Here is a 22,262-nt window from a genome sequence, read left to right on the forward strand (position 1 = left end):
CTACTGCCTCCACATAAACGCCAAAAAGAGAACAATCCTGACACTTACAACAGCTCAAATGCATATCCAAGTTTTTTTTTTCAATGCGGATTTCTGTCTCTGCCATCCTTCAAGCAGAGAGTTCCAGGTCCCCATCTGTGCCCCTGTTCCTCTACACTTCTCACTATCCTACCATTTGCATATTCTCTCATAATCTTTGTCCTCCTCCAATGAATAATCCTACACTTCTCCAATTTAAATACCGTTTGCCACCTTTCTGCCCACCTTGCCAATCCATTGATATCTTCCTGCAGTTTACAGCTTTCTTCCGCACTAACAACCACACAACTAATTTTTTTTATCAACTGCAAATTGTTTTAAACCATTTCTCTCTACTTTATCCCAGTCTGTCTGTCACTCTCTACACTTCACCCCACATCAGGTTCTCTCTCTCCACTTTATTTGATATCTGTATCACTCTTTCCACTTTATCCCACCACATTTTTCCTTCATTTTATCCTGTATACAAAGTCTCTCTACCCTTGCCCATCCTTCTCCAATACCCTGTTCCCCCTCCCTTCCACATTCTCTCCCTCTGTTTCTCCCTCCCTCTCTTCTCTCTTGCCTGCCCCCTCCCTTCCTCCTTCCTCTGTCCCCCTCCATCTCTCTTTCTTCCATTTCCTTCCTCTCGCTCTCCCTCCCTGCCCTCCCCCTCCTCCCTAACCCTTTCCCTCCCTCCCCCTGCCCTCTCCTCCCTCCCCCTCCTCTCTCCACTTTCCCTCCCTCCCCTCCTCTCTCCACTTTCCCTCCCTCCCCCTCCTCTCTCCACTTTCCCTCCCTCCCCCTCCTCTCTCCCTCCCCCTCCTCTCTCCCTCCCCCTCCTCTCTCCCCCTCCTCCCTCCCTCCCCCTCCTCTCTCCACTTTCCCTCTCCCCCTCCTCTCTCCACTTTCCCTCCCTCCCCCTCCTCTCTCCACTTTCCCTCCCCCTCCTCTCTCCACTTTCCCTCCCTCCCCCTCCTCTCTCCACTTTCCCTCCCTCCCCCTCCTCTCTCCCTCCCTCCCCCTCCTCTCTCCCTCCCTCCCCCTCCTCTCTCCACTTTCCCTCCCTCCCCCTCCTCTCTCCCTCCCTCCCCCTCCTCTCTCCCTCCCTCCCCCTCCTCTCTCCACTTTCCCTCCCTCCCCCTCCTCTCTCCCTCCCTCCCCCTCCTCTCTCCCTCCCTCCCCTCTCCACTTTCCCTCCCTCCCCCTCCTCTCTCCCTCCCTCCCCTCTCCACTTTCCCTCCCTCCCCCTCCTCTCTCCCTCCCCTCCTCTCTCCACTTTCCCTCCCTCCCCCTCCCCCTCCTCTCTCCACTTTCCCTCCCTCCCCCTCCTCTCTCCACTTTCCCTCCCTCCCCCTCCTCTCTCCACTTTCCCTCCCTCCCCCTCCTCTCTCCACTTTCCCTCCCTCCCCCTCCTCTCTCCACTTTCCCTCTCCTCCCTTTCCCTCCCTGCCTCCCTGCCCCTCCCTCCCCCCCTCTCCGCCCTCCCTCCCCCTCTCTGCCCTCCCCCTCCCTGCCCTCCCCCTCCCTCTCTGCCCTCCCCCTCCCTCCCCCTCTCTGCCCTCCCCCTCCCTCCCCCTCTCTGCCCTCCCCCTCCCTCCCCCTCTCTGCCCTCTCCCTCCCTCCCCCTCCCCGCCCTCCCTCCCCCTCCCCGCCCTCCCTCTCTCTGCCCTCCCTCCCCCTCTCTGCCCTCTCCCTCCCCCCTCTCTGCCCTCTCCCTCCCCCCTCTCTGCCCTCCCCCTCCCTCTCTCCCTCTCTGCCCTCCCCCTCCCTCCCCCTCTCTGCCCTCCCCCTCCCTCTCTCCCTCTCTGCCCTCTCCCTCCCTCTCTCCCTCTGTCGGTGCCGCTGAGTTTTCAGGTTTGAACCTTACGCCAAGACCCCGCTCCAGCCACTAACTCGCAGGCAGGGAAGTAAAAAATAAATTTTCGAAGCCGGAGCGTTTCTTGAACTCGGGGCTGGTTAACGAATTACAATGTGAATTAAGCGGAAAGACCGGTCGAATTTGTGAGACAGAAGGAGCGCGGGCGCGGCGGTTTAAAGTGAAATATTAAACCTTCCGCTGCCAGGACCTTACCCTGCGGCAGCAGCAAGATGGCGGCGACCCCGGGCAGAGCTGCACCAACTCTCGCGAGATCGGGGCGCTAACACACTCTAACAAGAGGGGGCAGCAGAGAGCAGAGCCCGACCAGTGCCTTCACCTCATTGCATCTTCACAATTTGTATATTGGCATTTCATAGGAGGCTTACCAAGCAGAATCTGACACCAAATCACGTAAGAAATATGAGGCACGTGACCAAAAGTTTGGTCAAAGAGGTAGATGTATTGATTGATAATTGCTAGGGCTGATGCAAGAGTATAAGCCGCCCTAGGCGAACCTTCAGCCTTGCCACCCCTCCTTCCCCTCCTGTCCTGCTTTTTCGAAAATGCATACAGTAGCTTGGCACGAACATTTGTTCTCTGTCAGTCCCACTTTCACATAACCGCTAAAAATTGTCCAATTCACGGGTAGTTGTTACTCACTGCCCTCGCACCAGTCTCAGCCGACCACTATTCTGCAGCACCGTGTTCCCTTGGCACCCACTCACTAGATTTGCATGCTCCAATTTTCACCAGACCTCAACACTCACATCACCGTACGATCACCCAGGAGATTTCTGATTTGTTGAAAATGCAGAACTCTGAGGAAACCAGAGTGGCATCACCCATTCCCTGCGCATGTTGAAACCTGTTTGTTTACTCAGGTAGTTTCACAAATCGCAACTTTTAAACAACAAAAACAAAAACCCAAAAACTTTTACATTAAGGGCGGGAATTGTTGGAGATTTACACTAAGTGTGGTAGCCATATCGTCCCAAACCCGCTGCCCAGACATAAAGTCTGCTCTGAAGTAGAGTCATATGGACTCGAAATGTTAACTGTCTTTCTCTCCACAGATGCTGTTAGAACTGCTGAGCTTTTCCAGCATTTTGTATTTTTGCTCCGCCACATTATTTATGCGTTCCCGGGAAACACGCTGTTTCCATGGCGGGCGGGCTTTCGTTTGCCTGCCCACCATCACCTCTTCGCTTCAACATGCCAGGCACCATATTTAAAGTCCAGCCGTACACACACATCTCAGTGCTTCCAGGCCACGACTACTGCAGGGAAGATGTCCACGGAAGTCAAAAAGACTGCAGCCCCAGGTTTAATGATGCATCACTGGAACGTCATTTAGATGCTGTGGAGACCCACCGCAATGTCCTCTACCCCCGCTCTGCCGCAGGATGAGCAGTGGTGTTACCAACCAGGCTTGGGAGGCAGAGGTCAGCGCCAATGCCCTGCAAAAGAGGATAGCCACCCAGTGCTGCTACAAGATGAATGGTCTCATCTGTTCCACACTCTTCTCATCACTCTCAACTCACACACTCAAACCCATTACACATCCACAGGGAACTCACACCACTTTCACACACACCCTCACATTTCCATCAGGCTCATATCCTCTCGAACTCACATCCTCATTCCCGTCCTTGGCGCCGCTCACCACACTAACATTCCACACAGTGCCATGTGTCCTGCTCACACTCTCTCCGTCTGTTTTCATGCAGGAGAAGCCTGATCACATCAGCAGGGAGAGGTCCCAGACTGGGAATGGAGTTGCCCACATTAGGCCCACTCACTCACTTTGAGGAGCGTGCCATTGTGCTGACTGGTGAGGATGTGATGGTGAGGTTGACAGCGAACACCCACCTGAGGATACTGCACCACATTATCCCTCCCTCAACCCAACTGTGAGTGCTCCCTCTCCTGCTTTTGACTCTGCTGCCATGCACTACTTACCGCTCCTTTGGTTCACAGGGAGCTCTGCCAAGGGACCAACACCCTCAGCCAGCCAGTCCCACAGCTCCACCCACATCCCCATCCATCTGCAGTCAAGAGGACTCCTCCAGTGAAGAGGTGGAAACAAGCAGCCCGGAAGACCCGTCACCACAGAGGGAGTAGCCAAACCGCGAGTCATTCTGGAGGGAAAACTGTGTGTGTCGCAGGGTCTTTCGGAGTCTCATGCAAGCACTCTCCATGCACACGGACCCTTCACGTTTCACACTCACCTCAATGTCCTGAGCATTTTGAATGCTGCCTGCTGGGGTTCGCTTTCAGTCATCCATCAGAGCTGACCTGCTTTACCGTTCCCTCCAGCCTCACTTCTTCCTCCAGCCTTACTCCTACCTCCTTCCTAATTCCTTCTTCCACTCTTACTTCTTCCTCAACCCTTACTCCCTCCTCTCTTCACATCCCTTCCTCCGCCCAGACACCCTCCCCTCTCCACACTCCTTCCCTTGCACCTTCCACCCCCTTTCACCTGCCTCCCCAATTGCGGACTTCTCCCCCGTTACCCCTCCTCCCCCTGTTCTCCCTCCCCACTAACCTCCCCCCCTCCCCCAGGACACCTTCATTCCCCCCTCCCCCCATCCTGAAGCCTTCATTCCCCCCCACCAACCTCACACCCCCAACACCCCTTTGTCTCCCAGCTGATCCTAGCCCTTCCTCTCCCACCCCCTCGACCATCACCCATTGTGAGCATCAATGGTGACTATCCACCTTCTGTGAACCGCTTCACAGCAGAGCCATGTCCATGATAGTCAACCGAGCATGCCATGGATATTCCTCCAGTGTGCCGTTGCTGTCAGTCTTCACAATCTCCTGCTCCTCGGATGTCCACGATGGGAGCAAAGCTCTGGCTCTTTCTGCATGTCACACATGTCAAGACTTGTTCTACACTGGCGTGCTTTCCCATCCATGTGTGCGGACGATCCGGGGTTGGGGACAGGCCTAATAATGATGTGCTGATGTATCGCAATGAGGTTCCTGATGTCTGATGGCAGGGAATGCAGCCCGCCATCAGAGGGCTGAGCGAATGATCGCAAACTCGTTTCATGCCATCGTGAAACCACTCGCGCCATGTTGTCCGCTCACGCCACCAAACATGCGTGACGCTGGCGAACACAGAAAATCCCGGCCTTAGTCTCAGACCGACTCCTCTCTCCCTCAAACTGAATGTAAAATTCAATCATATTATGTCGTTGCTACCTAGGGGCACCTTCACTATGAGATCATGAATTAATCCCATCTTGTTGTACAGTACCAGTGTAGTCTGCTCTCTGGTTGGCTCCAGAACATGCTGGTCTAAGAAACTATCCTGGAAACATTCAACATACTCCTCATCTAGATTATCTTTGTCCATCTGACTTTTCCAGTCTATATGTAAATTGAAATCTCCCATGATTACCATTGTACCTTTCTGACAAGCTCCAATTATTCCTTCCTTTATACTCTGCCTTACTGTGTGGTTACTGTTAGGGGGCCTGTACACAACTCCTACAAGTGACTTCTTGCCTTTACCGTTTCTCATCTCGATCTAAACCATTTCCACATCCTGGTTTCCCGAACTCATCCTTCTCTATTTTTAAAAAATTTATTCATGGGATGTGGGCTTCGCTGGCTGGGCCAGCATTTATTGCCCATCCCTAGTTGCCCTTGAGAAGGTGGTGGTGAGCTGCCTTCTTGAACCATTGCAGTCCATTTGGTGTTGGTACACCCACAGTACTGTTAGGAAGGGAACTCCAGGATTTTGACCCAGTGACAGTGAAGGAACAGCGATATATTTCCAAATCAGGATGGTGAGTGACTGAGCAGGAACTTCCAGGTGGTGGTGTTCCCATCTATCTGCTGCTCTTGTCCTTCTAGATAGTAGTGGTCGTAGGTTTGGAAGGTGCTGTCTAAGGAGCCTTGGTTAATTCCTGCAGTGCATCGTGTAGATGGTACACACTGCTGCCACTGATTGTTGGTGGTGGAGAGAGTGAATGTTTGGGGATGTGGCCCCAATCAAGTGGGTTGCTTTGTCCTGGATGGTGTCAAGCTTCTTGAGTGTTGTGAGAGCTGCACTCACCCAGGCAAGTGGAGAGTATTCCACCACACTCCTGACTTGTGCCTTGTAGATGGTGGACAGCATTTGGGGAGTCAGGAGGTGAGATACTCGTCACAGACTTCCTAGCCTCTGACCTGCTCTTGTAGCCACAGTATTTATATGGCTAGTCCAGTTCAGTTTCTGGCCAATGATAATCCCTAGGATGTTGATAGTGGGGGATTCAGTAATGATAATGTCATTGAACATCAAGGGGCGATGGTTGGATTCTCTCTTGTTGAAGATGGTCATTGCCTGACATTAGTGTGGCGTGAATGTTACTTGTTAGCCCAAGCCTGGATATGGTCCAGGTCTTGCTGCATTTGGACATGGACTGCTTCAGTATCTGAGGAGTCACAAATGGTGCTGAACATTGTGCAATCATCAGTGAACATCCCCACTTCTGACCTTCTGATGGAAGGAAGGTCATTGATGAAGTAGCTGAAGATGGTTGGGCCTAGGACACTACCCTGAGGAACTCCTGCAGTGATATCCTGGAGCTGAGATGATTAACCTCCAACAACCACAACCATCTTCCTTTGTGATAGGTATGACTCCAACCAGTGGAGAGTTTCCCCCTGATTCCCATTGACTCCAGTTTTGCTCGGGCTCCTTGATGCCACACTTGGTCAAATGCTGCCTTGATGTCAAGGGCAGTCACTCTCACCTCACCTCGGGAGTTCAGCTCTTTTGTCCATGTTTGAACCAAGGCTGTAATGAGGTCAGGAGCTGAGTGGCCCTGGCGGAACCCAAACTGGGCATCAATGAGAAGGTTATTGCTAAGCAAGTGCCGCTTGATAGCACTGTCGATGACATGTTCCGTTACTTTACTAATGATTGAGAGTATACTGATGTGGCATAAATGGCCAGGTTGGATTTGTCCTGCATTTTGTGTACAGGACATACCTAGGCAAATTTCCACATAGCTATTGATCTCTATTGTGATAATACCATCATTAACTAACAGAACACCCATCCACCTTTACCTTGCTTCTTGTTGTTCCTAAATATCCTGTACCCATCAATATTCAGGTCCCAATTCATGTTCTCCCACAGCTCTGTCTCCGTAATGGCTGTCAAATCATAATTATTTATTTCCATGTGCACTCTTGGTTCATCTATTTTGCTTTGAATACCAAGTGCATTCAGATACAGATTCTTTTAGTTTTATCCTTTTATTCTTTTTATGGGTCTTTTTCTGGATGACAAGCTGTAACCAGTGGGGTGCCACAGGTTTCGGTCCTTGGGCCCCAACTATTTACAATCTATATTAATGACTTGGATTCAGGGATAGAAGGTACTATGGCTAAATTTGCAGATGACACCAAAATAGTTGGGAAAGTAAGCTGCAATGAAGAAATAAGAAATTTACAAATGGATATGGACAGCTTAGGTGAACGGGCCAAAATTTGGAAGATGGAGTTTAATAATCAATAAGTGTGAGGTTATCCATTTTGGTCGGAAGGATAAAAAGGTGACTTATTATTTAAATGGAGAGAAACTTCAGAATTCTTCAGTGCAGAGGGATCTGGGTGTCCTCGTGCATGAATCACTGAAAGCTAGTATGCAGGTACAGCAGGTAATAAGGAAGGCAAATGGAATTTTGGCATTTATTGCTAAAGGAATAGAGTATAAAAATAGGGAAGTGTTGTTGCAACTGTACAAAACATTGGTGAGACCGCACCTGGAATACTGTGCACAGTTTTGGTCCCCTTACTTGAGGAAGGATGTAGTTGCATTGGAGGCGGTTCAGAGGAGGTTCACTAGATTGATTCCAGAGATGCAGGGCTTGTCTTATGAGGAGAGATTGAACAGTTTAGGCCTATACTTGCTTGAGTTTAGAAGGATGAGAGGCGATCTAATTGAGGTATATAAGATGTAAAGGGGATAGACAAAGTAGACGTGGATTGGATGTTTCCCCTTGTGGGGCATTCTAGAATGAGAGGCCATAGTTTTAGGCTAAGGGGTGGTAGATTTAAATCAGAGATGAGGAGGAATTACTTTTCTCAAAGGATCGTGAATCTGTGGAATTCGCTACCTCAGAGTGCAGTGGATGCCGGGACGCTGAATAAATTTAAGGAGGAAATAGACAGATTTTAAATTAGTAACAGGTTAAAAGGTTATGGGAAGAGGGTGGGAAATTGGAGTTGAGGTCGAAATGAGATCAGTCATGATCGTATTGAATGGCGGGGCAGGCTCGAGGGGCTGAATTGCCTACTCCTGCTCCTAGTTCTTATATTCTTATAGCCTCTAGTTTCATCTGTTGATTTACTGTTTGATTTGTACTCTCTATCCCTTCCTGTCAAGGTCTGCTTTTCAATTCCCGTATTAATGCCGTTTTCTTTTGCCTTGCCTCTGCTCTTTGATTTACCACATCTTCCCAAATTTGATCCCTTTCTCCCTCTATTTAGTTTTAAACCCTCTCTACTTCCTTAGTTATGTGACTCACAGGAACACCGGTCCCAGCACGGTTTGAATGTAGACCGTACCAACGGTACAGATCCCTGTTTCCCCAGTACTGGTGCCAGTGCCCCACGAACCAGAACCCACTTCTCCCACACCAGTCTTTGAACCACACACTCATCTCCCTAGTCTGATTTGTCCTGTGCCAATTTTCACATGGCTCAGGTAATAATCCAAAGATTATGACCTTTGAGGTTCTGCTTCTTAATTTGGTATCTAGGTCCTCATACTAACTATGCAGAACCCTCTTCTTTGTCCTGCCTATGTCGTTAACACCTACATGGACCACGACAACTGGGTCCTACCCCTCACACTGCAAGTTCCTCCCCAGCCCTGAGCAGATGTCTCGAACCTTCGCGCCGGGCAGGCAACACGGCCGTCTGGACTCACGCTCTTTGCTGCAGAGAATGGTGTCAATCCTTCTGACTATACTATCCCCTACTACCACTACATTCCATTTTGCGCCCCCCACTTGAATGGCTTCCTATATCACAGTGCCATGGCCAGTTAGCTCATCCACCCTACAGCCCCCACTCTTATCCAAACAAGCTGAAAAAACCTCAAACCTGTTGAACAATTTCAGAGGCACACCTGCACTCCTGCCCTCTGAGTCCCCTTACCTGCCTCACTCGCAGTCACACTCTTCTGTCCTTGACCACTGATCAAATCAGAAGACCCTGTCCTCAGAGGTGTGACTGCCTCCTGGTACAAAGAATCCAGGTAACTTTCCCCCTCCCTGATATGTCACAGAGTCTGTAGTTCAGCCTCCAGCTCATAAACTCTGAGCTGAAGATGCTCAAATTTCAAACACTTACTGCAGACATGTTTGCCCTGGATCAAACTGGCATCCAGGAGCACCCACATGCTGCAGCTGTGACACATCACCTGTTCCTAACATCCTAAATGTGTTCTAATTAACTGTTTAATTATTTTATTCAATTATATATTTTACTTTAGTTTTTATATATTTTATTAACCTTACCACCTGTTGCTAGACTATTTTGAACCTTAGGAATAGAATAAACTTTAGTCACTTACCAAATACTCACCAAACAACTAGCTTCTTCTCCCATACCAGAGTATGACCACTTCCTAAAGGCTGAGAAAGTTAGAAAGCAGAAAGCAAAAGATCTCTTTCCCTAACTCCCTTAATTACGCAACTCTAAGCACGCAATCCTAAGTCGCACTTCTTGCAGTAAACCTTACCTACAGCACCTCTTTCCCCCTATGCACCGAATCTCCACTTCGAACCAAATTCCCAAATATACTCACTCGGTCTCTGTCTCACTCAGGCCGAAGTCTCCCCTCACTGATGGTGCTCCTCTTACTGGGCTCAGGACTCAGGACTTTGAAGAAGAGTCATACAGACTTGAAACGTTAACTCTGTTTCTCTCTCCACAAATGCTGCCAGATCTGCTGAGGTTTTCTAGCATTTTCTGCTTTTATTAACAGAGTAGTTGCTGAGCTGAATGAAAAGACTCAAAAGCATGAAAAACAACTGGGAAAAAAGAAAGTGCTCAAAAAGCCGCGCCAGCATCCGTGGAGAGAGAAACAGAGTTAATGTTTCGATTCCATATGACTCTTCTTCTGAGTCCTCAGTCCAGAGTCCAGAGTCATACGGACTCGAAACGTTCACTCTGTTTCTCTCTCTACAGATGCTGCCAGACCTGTTAAGTTTTTCTAGCGTTTTCTGTTTTTATTTCATATTTCCAGCATCCACAGTATTTTTCTTTTATTTTAGTGAACTACTCTATTAAATTGAGTTGTTTTTTGTTTCAAGATGGTTAAGAAGGCATATGGGATACTTGCCTTTATTAGCCGAGGCATAGATTATAAGAGCAGAGAGGTTATGCTGGAACTGTATAAAACGCTGGTTAGGTTAGAGTATTGCGTGTAGTTCTGGAAGGATGTGATTGCACTAGCGAGAGTGCAGAGGAGATTTACCAGGACGTTGCCTGGGCTGGAGAGTTTTAGTAATGAGGAGAGATTGGATAGACTGGGGTTATTTTCCCTGGAGCAGAGGAGATTGAGGGGGGACATGAGGTGTATAAAATTCCGAGGGGCAAAGGAAGGGTAGACAGGAAGGAACTTTTCCCTTTGGTGGAAGGATCAATAACCAGGGGGCATAGATTTAAGGTAAGGGGAAGGCGGTTTCGAGGGGATATGAGGAAGAATTTTTTCACCCAGAGGTTGGTGGGAATCTGGAACTCACTGCCTGAAAGGGTGGTAGAGGCAGAAACCCTCATAACATTTAAGAAGTATTTGGATGTACACTTGCGATGCCATGGCATACAAGGCTATGGGCCTAGTGCTGGAAAATGGGATTAGAATAGTTAGGTGCTTGTTTGACCGGCGCAGACTCGATGGGCCGAAGGGTCTTTTTCTGTGCAGTAGACCTCTATGACTCTATGACTCTATAAGCTGCCACCATTGGTTACAGTTCTGTAGGTCTGAAGAAGTCTTCGTAATCATACGTAGGTTAACTGTAAGTCTTTACTGACTCTTAGAACTTTATACAAATATACAGTAAAGGGTACAAGCTAGGAGTTGTCTTTATGCTTGCTTGTATACACGACTCTGTCCGACACTTGACTGACACTGGGTGCAGGCCATGTGCTCTCTTATATTACTGTGTGGGTGATACTGTACTCAGTCCCACAATAAACCTACATGTGCCAGACCCTTATACTACAGGCAGCAGGCTGTGTTATTCCACTGAGGTCCTCCACATGCAGCCTGAAAGGATCCAGTTGCAAAAAAATTCAGTGTCAGAGTGACCTTCATGACGACTGGCATTGGATGATTATCCAAGCAGTTGGCAGCGATGTGCCCAGCCAGCATCTCAGATAGAGAAGTTATTGAGGCTCTTGACAGCCTGAGTTTCCTCCAGCACTGTGTCTCAGACATTTGAAGATAACTCATTCTTACACTATATACCTGACTGGGAGCATAAGGCCTTGTTCTATGCCTTCACGGTTGCAGCATCCTGCCCTCAGCAGCTCCTTGCTTCTGTGCAGGTCTGTCACCCCCATGCACATCCAGTGCATCATGTCCTGACTATATGGCTTTCTCCCTCTCCTTGTCAATCTACCCATCCTCCTCCTTCTCTCCTCCTAACTGGAAGATGCATCTCCCACAGAGACCACTATCCCCATGTTGCTCAAACCACACAGGCTGAAGTGCAGATGAGGCACTAAGTGCACAAGTCTGCAGGCATCTTTCATGCTTAAAACACCTCTACATTACACTGAATACACACATTCAAAGAATAACTGCTCACACAACTCAGTCAAACACTGAACCCAACAGCTCTCTAAACCTGCCCTGATGTGCAACCATGGAAAAAAACAAATTCCTCACCTGGCGTCTTTCCCACTCTCTGAATGCATTAGTTCAGGAGAGACAGTAGCGTGGTGAGTGGTATTGTCACTGAATTAGTGTTCCAGAGACCCAGGGTAATGCTCTGGGGACACAGGTTTGAAATTCCACCATGACAGACGGTGAAATTTGAATTCAATAAAAATCTGGAAATTAAAAGTCTGATGATAACCACAAAATCTTTGCTGATTGTCATAAAAACCCATCTGGCTCACTAATGTCCTTTAGGGCAGGAAATCTGCCATCCTTACCTGGTCTGGCCTACATGTGACTTCAAAACCACAGAAATGTGGTTGACTCTTAAATGCCCTCTGAACAAGGGTAATTAGGGATGGACAATAAATGTTGGGCTAGTCAGTGATGTCCACATCCCATGAATGAATAGATTTAAAAAGAAGTATGAATATTTGACTACGGTGGGCAGGCTCCTGATTCCTAGGGTTGTTGCTTAATGACTTTGGGAATCCAACCCAACGTCAACGCCAACCTCGCCACGGGCATGGAACAGTCCCATTTTTGGACCGTATTATTCAGCCCATATTTTACCATTTTGGTCTTTTATGGGCTACTCTTTCCTTAGTTATCCTTTTATTCTTTATGTATTGATAAAACATATTTGGGTTCTCCTTGATTTTACTTGCCAATATGCTTTCCTAATTTCCTTTTTGATTTCACCCCTGCACTTTCTATATTCCTCTTGGCTTTTTGTAGTTCTCGGTGTCTGACATAAGTTTTCCTTTTCTGCCTTGCCGTATGCTCCTTGACAACCAGGGGCTCGGGATTTGGTCGTCAAACCCTTTATCTTTGTGGGAACATGTTTACTTTGAACCCCTTGAATCTCCACTTTGAATACCTCCCACTGCTCTAACAATGAATTACCTTCATGTAGCTGTTTCCAGTTAACATTTGCTAAATCAATCCTAGCTGAACTTAGTAAAATTGGCCTTTACCCAATTTCAAACTTTAATTCCTGCTCTAATTTTGTCCTTTTCCATAATTATGTTAGAATAACTGAATTATGATCCTCTTCACAACTTACTTTCCTACCCATCTTTTTGTCATCAGCAGATTTAGCAACAAAGTCATTTATAAAAAAGTTGAGGCCCCAGCATTAATCCCTGTGGCACACCACTCGTTACATCCTGCCAACCAGAAAATGTGTTACCACCTACACCATGAGCTTTTATTTTCCGCAATAACCTTTGATGTGGCATCTTATCAAATGCCTTCTGGAAATCTAAGTACAGTACATCCACTAGTTCCCCTTTATTCACAGAACATATGACTCCTTCAAAGAATTCCTCTAAATTGGTTAAACATGATTACCTTTTCACAAAACCATGTTGACCCTGCCTGATTGCCTTGAATTTTTCTAAGTGCCTGCAATAACATTTTAAATAATAGCTTCTAACATCTTCTCTGTGACAGGCGATAAGCTAACCGGCCTGTTGTTACCTTCTTTCTGTCTCCCTCCCTTTTTGAATAAAGGAGTTACATTCATTATTTTCCAAGCTAGTAGAATCTTCCCTGAATCTAGGGAAGTTTGGAAAGTTAAACCCAATCCACTAGCCACTTCTTTTAAGACCCTAGGATGAAGTTCACCAGGATCTGGGGATTAGTAAGCCCGCAGCTCCAACAATTTGCTAAGTACCACTTCCCTGGTGATTGTAATTTTCCTGTGTTCCTCCCCTTGGAACTTTTCTTTCTTGTTGGAATGTATCTATTCTGTGTATTTTTAAATATTCCTTTAAATTTCTGTTTTTAAATGTCTGCACCCCTATTGACCTATTCCTTCATTTGCCAGTTCACTTTAGCTAGCTCTGCTTTCATGCCCTCATAATTACCCTTAAAGTTTAAAATACTAGTCTTGGACCCACTATTCTCTCCTTTAAACTGAATGGAAAATTCAGTCATATTATGTTTGCTGCTACCTAGGAGTACCTTCACTGTGAGGTTATCAATTAATCCTATCTTGTTGCACAATACCAGATTTGATATGGCCTGCACCTTGGTTGGCTCTAGAACATGCTGTTCCAAGAAACTTTCCTGAAATCTGATTATTCAGTTTATATGTAGATTAAAATCCCCCATGATTATTGCCATATGTTGCTGACAAGCTCCCATCATCTCTTCCTTTATACTCTGTCCTACCATGTGGTTACAATTTGCGGGCCTGTACACCACTTCCACAAGTGACTTCTTGCCTTTACCATTTCTCATGTCTACCCAAACTGCTTCTACATCCTGGTTTCATGAATTTAGGTCATATCTCTCTAATGTGCTAATGCCTTCATTAATTAAGAGCCATCTTTTCTCTCTACCTTTTCCTAGCTCCCTGTCCTTCCTAAATATCATGTACCCTTCAATATTTAAGTCCCAATCTATGTCATCTTGTAGCCATGTCTCTGTAATGGCCATTAGATCATACTTATATATTTCTATTTGCGCTATCAGTTCATCTGTTTTGTTTCAAATGCCATGTGCACAGATACAATGCCTTTAGTTTTGTTCTTTTATTATTTTTGTAACTTCGAGCCTTATCTGCTGATTTACTCTTAGATTTGTACACTTCTGCCATGGTCTCTTTATCATTTCCCTATTAGTAACTTTCTCTTTTGCCTTGTCTCTACCTTTTGGTTTACCACATCTTCCCAAATTTGATCCCTTGTCCCCACTATTTAGTTTAAAACCCTCTCTACTTCCCTAGTTATGCGGCTTGCTAGAACACCAGCTCCCGCATGGTTCAGGTGTATAACATCCCAGCGGTACAGCCCCCACTTTCCCCAGTACTGGTGCCAATTCCCCCTGAACTGGAACCCACTTCTTCCATGCCAATCTTTGAGCCAGGCATTCATTTCTCTAATCTTATTTGCTTTATGCCAATTTGCACATGGCTCAGGTAATAATCCAGAGAATATTACCTTTGAGGTTCTGCTTCTTAATTTGGTGCCCAGCTCCTCATACTGACTATGCAGAACCTCCTTTCTCATTTTAGAGGACAGTTAAGAGTCAACCACATTGCTATGAGTCTGGAATCACACATAGGCCAGACCAGGTAAGGATGGCAGATTTCCTTTCCTAAAGGAGATTAGTGAACAAGACTGCCTATATCATTAGTACCTACATGGACCAAGACAACTGGATCCTCCCCATCCCACTGTACGTTCCTCTCCAGCCCTGAGAAGATATCCTGAACCCTGGCACCGGTCAAGCATCACAGCCTTTGGACTCTTGCTCTTTGCTACAGAGAACAGTGTCAATTCCTCTCACTATACTGTCCTCTACTACCACTACATCACTACCACCAGAAAGCTCTCTCATTACCACTCCTTCCATCTGCTCAGCTTCATTTCCTATACACCTCAAGAATTCTGTTCCCTCCATTCCTTTCATACTAAAAGTTTCCCTGTTAATATTGGGCTAGTTAAAATCTCTTATTATTACTAGCCTATTGTTTTTGTACTTCTCAGGGATTTGCCTACATATTTGCTCTTCTATCTTTCTCTGACTATTTGGGGGTCTTTTGTACTCTCCCAGTAGTGTGACTGCTCCTTTTTGTTCCATAGCTCAATCCATATGGCCTCATTTGATAATCTTTAGAACATATCAGATGAGGTAGGTAGATCAGGTGTTTCTCATGTGTCGGTGCAGACTCGATGGGCCGAAGGGCCTCTTCGGCACTCTGTAATTCTGTGATATCATCCCACCTCACAGCTGTAATTGTTTCTTCGACCAAAATTGCCATCCCCTCTCCTGTTTTATCCCCCTCTCTATCCCATCTTTTTTCTTTATTCTTCCATGGGATGTGGGCTTCGCTGCAAGGTCAGCATTTGTTGAACCATCCCTAATTGCTCTTGAACTGAGTGGCTTGCTAGGCCATTTTAGAGGGCAGTTAAGAGTCAACCACATTGCTGTGAGTCTGGAATCACACATAGGCCAGACCAGGTAAGGATGGCAGATTTCCTTTCCTAAAGGAGATTAGCGAACAAGATGGGTTTTCACAACAATCAACGGTAGTTTCATGGTAACCATTACTGAGGCTAGCTTTCAATTTCAGATTTATTAATTGAATTTAAATTCCAGCAGCTGCTGTGGTGGGATTTGAATCCATGTCCCCACTGCATCAGCCTAATCTGCTAGATGATTAGTCCAGTGACATTATCACCATGCCACCGCCTACCCCAAGTCTGGTAACTCTGTAACCAGGAACATTGAGCTGCCATTCCTGTCCCACTTTAAGCCATGTTTCTGTATTATCTATGATATCATACTGCCACATTTCCATCTGCACCCTCAGCTTGTCGGCTCCTTTCATTATACCCTTGAGAACTGCCAAACTCCTTTTTTATTTTCTAACCTTTGTTTCCTCTGCCTTCCAGAATCATTCATTCATTTTCTGCCTTCTGTTTCTATTTCTGATTTTGTCCCATTTGAATTCAACCTCAGGTTCCCATCCCCCTGCCAAACCAGTGTAAACCTTGCCTGACAGCACTAGCAAACCACCTCACAAGGATATTTGTCCTAACCCTGTTGAGGTGCAAACCATCCAAGTTGTACCTGTCCCACTTCCCCCAGGACCAAGCCCAATGTCACAGAAATCTAAAGCCCTCCCTCCTGCACCATCTGTCCAGCCATGCATTCATCTACTTTATCCTTCTATTTTAATGCTCACTAGCGCATGGCACTGGGAGTAATTCAGAGATTACTACCTTTAAGGTCCTGCTTTTTAATGCCTTTCCCAACTCCTTAACCCCTGCCTGCAGGACCTTATCCCTTTTTCTACCTATGTTGTTGGTACTGATATGGACCATGACCTCTGGTTGTTCACCCTCACCCTCCAGAAAGTTCTGCAGCCGCTCAGTGACATCCATGAGCCTGGCACCAGGGAGTCAACATAACATCCTGGATTCATGCCTGTGGTCGCACAAATGCCTATTTGCTCTTCTAACTATAGAATCCCCTATCACTATGGCTCTTCCAGTCTTCTTTGTACTACTGTACAGCTGAGCCATCCAAGGTGCCACATGGACCTGGCTCTGGCAGCACCACCCAGATGAACCATCACCCTCATCAGTATTCAGAACTGAATATTGGTTAGAGATGGGATGCACTCGGGAGACTGCTGCACAGCCTGTTTCTTTTTGACTGGTGGTCACCCGTTCCTAGTATCCCTGTATGCCCTTAAGCTTTGAGGTGACCACATCTATAAATGTGTTATCCACTTGGCTCTCAGGCTCACGTATGCACCACAGTGATGCCAGCTGCTGCTCAAGTTCTGAAACCAGGTATTCAAGCTGCTGCAACTGACAACACTTCCTGCACAAATGGTAATCCAGGATGTACACGCTCAAGGTTTGAGCAGCCCTGCCATTACTTTGTTTATTAACAAATAATCTTGTCACTGCTAATAAACCTTATCAATACTAACAAAGCTTTGCCAATTCTAATAAACCTTACTACTATTAATAAACCTTACTAGTACAGATAATCCCTACTAATACTCTCTCGCTGTTTTTGAAGCTGTTGGCCCTGCGCCCTCACTGTTTCTGAAGCTGCTGTCCTCGCTCTCACCATTCTCTCCCCCCTTCTCACGATACTCAAGTCTCTCTGAAGTCTTGGAGCTCCCTTTCCCCTTCTCGTGCTCTTTAACCCTCTGAAATTTTATCTGTTCTTTTGGTTATTGAAGGGTTCGAGGAATACTCTGGTGCAAAATTTCAACACTCGGAGCCCAGATGCAATATTCAAGTGGTCCCTTTATTACGCACGCGGGGAGCAAACACTGGGCAGTCCGGGCACTTCTCCACCGAGGTTCAAATGAGCACAGTTTATATATTTTTTACCATCAGTTACAACTTAATGGTATTAGTTAGACAAAGGCCACAGCACAATGACCCCCCCGGTGTGCTGATAATTGTGTTCTTGTACAGTAATTACAGTGCAGACACTGGGCATTGTCTTTTTGGAGACAGCAAAGAATGTATGTTTGTTCTATATAAAAGATTTACGGGGGCTGACCGGATGTGATTTGAGGCCATCAGACAGTGTGAAATGGCCTTCCCCATTTATTGACTGAGTTATCCTGTGTCTTTGTTTGTTTGTGTCTCCCATTTCCTAATTGCAAATTTACAGCTGAGCCCTTTGTACAAGTTTTTAGCTTTCATGTAAGGCCGAGATTGTCTGTGTAAGCTTTGGCGCCCTAGCTGCTGGTCCTGGCTGGCACTTTAAAATAAATCCAAATTTTCTACACCTTTTGGGTGTGTAACCGTTAGGTTAAACTAGCCAGTTAATCTGCGTCCAATAGTTCTGTTATGGCTCTGGTTGTATCGATCCGAGCAACTCCTACGGACCATGGCATCACCCGGACCTCTCCCCAAGTTTTTAAGCTTCCTAATGTCTGAGACTCCTGTCTTTCCGGTGGTGCACGGCCACCAAGACGGGAGGCTGTGACCCCACTACATTAATATTGTGTCCTGTCCCAGCAGCCATTGTTGCTCCTTTAACATTATTTTTGTCCTATGTCTAAGGGCTTTCTTCTTACAGGTGCGACATGCTGCAATTCCCCACGCCAATGCTAACACTAGCTGCACTGCGACGAGTATATGAGAGATTATTCTTATCCAGGGGTGTATATCCACAGTCAGCGCCCAGTCCCACACTTGCTCCCACCATCGGGTCTCTCAACTGCTCTTCCGTATCATTGATTAGCCTTTTAAACACCACCTGTAACACGTAATACTGTTTCATCACCTTTCGTAAGGCACCTTTAATCTTTGTCAGACTTTCGGGAAGGTAGGGAATTGGGGCCTGCTTAGGTTCCTCATTCTGTTCCAGGGTATCGTGGAGTGTGTCGGAGGCATTGACTGAGACCTGACCCCTTTGTTGGATGTACACCATTCGCATGTGTCCGATAGTAATTAGGAGCCGGGGTTTAAAGCTGAAGTTGGGGTGATGATGTTGCAATGTAGGCTCCCGTACATGTATGACTGTTCAGTAGTTGTCACACAGTATTCCCCCTTTCCCTTGTATCCTGAGCGGGTGTGATGGTTTTCTCTGTGGGTAATTTCTAACATACAACCCTCCGTTCGGTTGTACCCACATTCGTCCAACACCCCCCCTCCCCCCACCCCCCCACCATCCGTTCTGACTGGATGGGGGCAAATCATGAGGCTACCTTTCCTCCTGATTCCCCGTGTATACCCTCATTCTGGTGTATGGCACGTCTATGGGGTAGTACCGGAGGGAGTCATTGTCTCGGATTAACCCAATGTTCTCCACTTGGTACTGAGGGTGGGGGCCCGTGTTTGCTGTGACTGAGGGGATTGTCAATACCGTGCCTATCACGTACATTTGGTTTGTGGTGCACTTCTGAATCACCGGATACAACCTGGTCATTCCTTTCAATGTACAGGTGTCAATGACGCCTGGGTTCTGGGCTATCCCCACAGCCGGGTACTGTTGACCCAGCCCAGTACCTCCCCCTTTTGGATCTGAGCCAGATTATGTCTTAATTGCCCGATCATCCACTGGCTGTAAGCGTGGCACAGCTGGCTGTTTTGGGTGCTGTCCTCTTGTCGTTCCTCCCTTTGTATTAATCGGTTGGTGGTTTTAGCTTGGGTCTCTATAATATGTACACTTTCCAATAGAGATGCCACACTCTTGCCCCCTAGAGCAGCTGCCGTTTCCCTGCCCCTCGCTGCTCTTATGAGCACCTGCCTCATGATCCCTTTAAGATTCGTGACCTCAGAGTTGATTTCTTGAATGTCGAGAGAATTTACCAGGGAAGTCCCTGTGTTCACCCCTGTCAATACATTGTTAACTAACCATCTCTTCTGGTGGTGGAAAGCAGCATGTCCCCTGAATCTAGTGGCGCCCGTGGTGTCGGCCGCCTGATTAATCACAGCCTCAGTCAGTAATTTGTATAGTTTTCGTCAGGGCGCTTGGTTACTGCAATACTCAGGCAGTTGTATACCTGCCAGGTTCACAATTACCGGTACAATCTCATGTTTAACGTTACCATACAATAGTTCACCGTCCGTATACAGTACCAGTCCATTCTGTGGCCCAGGCGTCATGTCTGGGCGAGATAGTCTCTGTGGTGTCGTTGTGTCCTTTGATAGCGGGGTGGTGTCAGTCTGGGGTCCACCGTTGTAGTCAACTCTGCGTGTTTGGGCCTCAAGATCCAATGCCAGGTATCTGTCATTCCCAAGTCCTCCTCCCCGGGACAGTGACCCTAGTTGTTGTTGTCCCGGGGGTGTGAAGGTAAATTGCAAAAAATCTCACACATTGTATCTGGACCTGTGCCCCCTTCGCACATGTCCAAGGTCTGTCTAAACCATCGCTGATCTGGAAGCATATTGGGTCCTCATTTTTCCATCGGAGTTCCATTCCCATATGCGAGCTCTGCCCTAGGCTCTCTCCATCGTTCATTCCAACGGATAATTGCATAAGCCCGGTGCCACACTTGAAGAGCATTGACCTTTCCGTTGTGACGTTCACACCTCCTTTCACGCAATATCCATCGCTGACATTCTTGTAACATAAGCCCATACTGGCCGCTGCTTCATAGTTTACGATCTGTATGCCGGTGGCTGCGATAGCCAGGGCCCTGGTAATGATTATCAACACCCAGCTTTTTTCCATCTTGGCATGGAGGTTACCTGGTTATTGTTATTTCTGTAATGAAGCATACTGCTGGTGATCACCAGGGGTTAGGTCGTATACAAGAGGCAGCTTTCTCCTTTTCACCCCTCCTTGTGCGCAGCCCACGGTGTCCCTCCCCGTAGTTGAGGATTCCCCCTTTTGTCTTTCGGATGGCCAGTCCTCCAGATTGGGAATGAATCCTAAACCACTTGGCTAACACAGTATGGACTGCTTGTTGTCCGTTTTTCCCCCCACTGCCCGGTAATTCAGTCTTTCTTACTTACATCATACCTTTTCAGTTGCGACCAGTGTTTCCACCTACCTTTTCCCTTCATATTGACATAGGCACATGAATCGCTGGTCAAAAAAATTTTGTACGGTCCAGTCCATTTTGGGGCAAAACCTGTTTGGCTAGGAGTGATTTGAACAAACACCATGTCTCCAACCTCAGCCGGTGGTGACCTCTCTTTTAAATCCCTGATAGCCTGTTGGTCCTTCACTTCCTGTTGTAATTCCTTTAGTTGTCCATCCAATTGCTTAATATAGTTTTTAATTTTATCTCTGATGGGTCCCATATCCTCGCGTCCGGTGGCTATGCCCTCTGGCAAGTGCATAGACCTCCCAGTCGTCAACTCATAAGAGGTTAACCTGGTTATCTTGTTAGGGGTAGCCCTCAGTCACATCAATATGCAGGGGAGCACATCCATCCATCCCCTACCAGTTGCTGTGATTGCCTTTCCAATAGCGTTTTGTCTGCAAGCATGACGCAGACCTCCCTGTTGCTTGCCATTTCAACACACCACCCTGTTCTCATGCCCACATGTCCATCCTTGGCCTGCTGCAATGTTCCAGTGAAGCTCAACGCAAACTGGAGGAACAGCACCTCATCTTCCAACTAGGCACTTTACAACCTTCTAGACTGATATTGAGTTCAACAATTTTAGATCATGAACTCTCTCCTCCATCCCCACCCCCTTTCCGATCCCCCTTTTTTCCAATAATTTATATAGATTTTTCTTTTCCCACCTGTTTCCATTATTTTTAAATGTATTTCCATCCATTGTTTTATCTCTACCTTTTAGCCTATTTCGATCCCTTCCCCCCACCCACCCCCACTAGGGCTATCTGTACCTTGCTCATCCTGCTTTCTACCTTTAATGCCACCTATTAGCACATTTCTTAGCTAATATCACCACCATCAACACCTCTTTGTCCTTTTGTCTATGACACCTTTTGGCAATCTCCACCTATCACTGGCCCTCTATCCAGCTCTACCTGTCCCACCACCCCCCCACACCCCCCCCCACCCAACCTCCCATTAAACCAGCTTGCATTTCACCTCATTTCTATATTTCCTTAGTTCTGTTGAAGAGTCATACAGACTCGAAATGTTAACTGTGTTCCACTCCGCAGATGCTGTCAGACCTGCTGAGTATTTCCAGGTATTTTTATTATTTGCGTTTTTTAATGTGCGGTTCATACATTCTACCATTCCTGAGCTTTGTGGATGGTAAGGTACGTGAAGTTTCTGTTTTACCCTGAGCAGCTCACATGTCCTTTTCATAATACTGCCCGTAAAATGCGTTCCTTGATCTGAATCTATCTGTAAAGGGATTCCCCGCCTTGGTACTACTTCAAAAGCGAGGATCTTTGTGACCATGGTGGCGCTGCAGTCCCTGGCAGGGAAAGCCTCCACCCATCTAGTGAACTGGTCAATTATGACCAGGCAGTATTTCTTTCCACTGCTGTTGGGAAGGGGTCCCATAAAATCTATCTGTAGGTTTTCTCATGGGCCCTTGGGGCGCGACTGGTGTGATAGCC

General features: G+C 47.0%; 1 protein-coding gene across 5 annotated transcripts in view; it reads right to left on the reverse strand.

The window, feature by feature from the left end:
• zbtb24 (zinc finger and BTB domain containing 24) overlaps nt 1-3,218 on the reverse strand; it is a 33,702-nt gene extending 30,484 nt beyond the window's left edge. The window contains exon 1 of one of the 5 annotated variants that reach the window (XM_078542566.1): nt 3,078-3,218. The gene's annotated coding sequence lies outside the window, so the exon portion shown is untranslated. Of the gene's footprint in view, nt 1-48; nt 501-2,092; nt 2,146-3,077 lie in introns of those variants that run through there. The other 4 variants (XM_078542563.1, XM_078542564.1, XM_078542565.1 and 1 more) reach the window with 4 other exon arrangements.
• Between the last annotated feature and the right edge of the window lie 19,044 nt (nt 3,219-22,262).

This window comes from Cetorhinus maximus, chromosome 5, assembly GCF_964194155.1.
Source record: "Cetorhinus maximus chromosome 5, sCetMax3.hap1.1, whole genome shotgun sequence".
Lineage (NCBI taxonomy): Eukaryota > Metazoa > Chordata > Chondrichthyes > Lamniformes > Cetorhinidae > Cetorhinus > Cetorhinus maximus.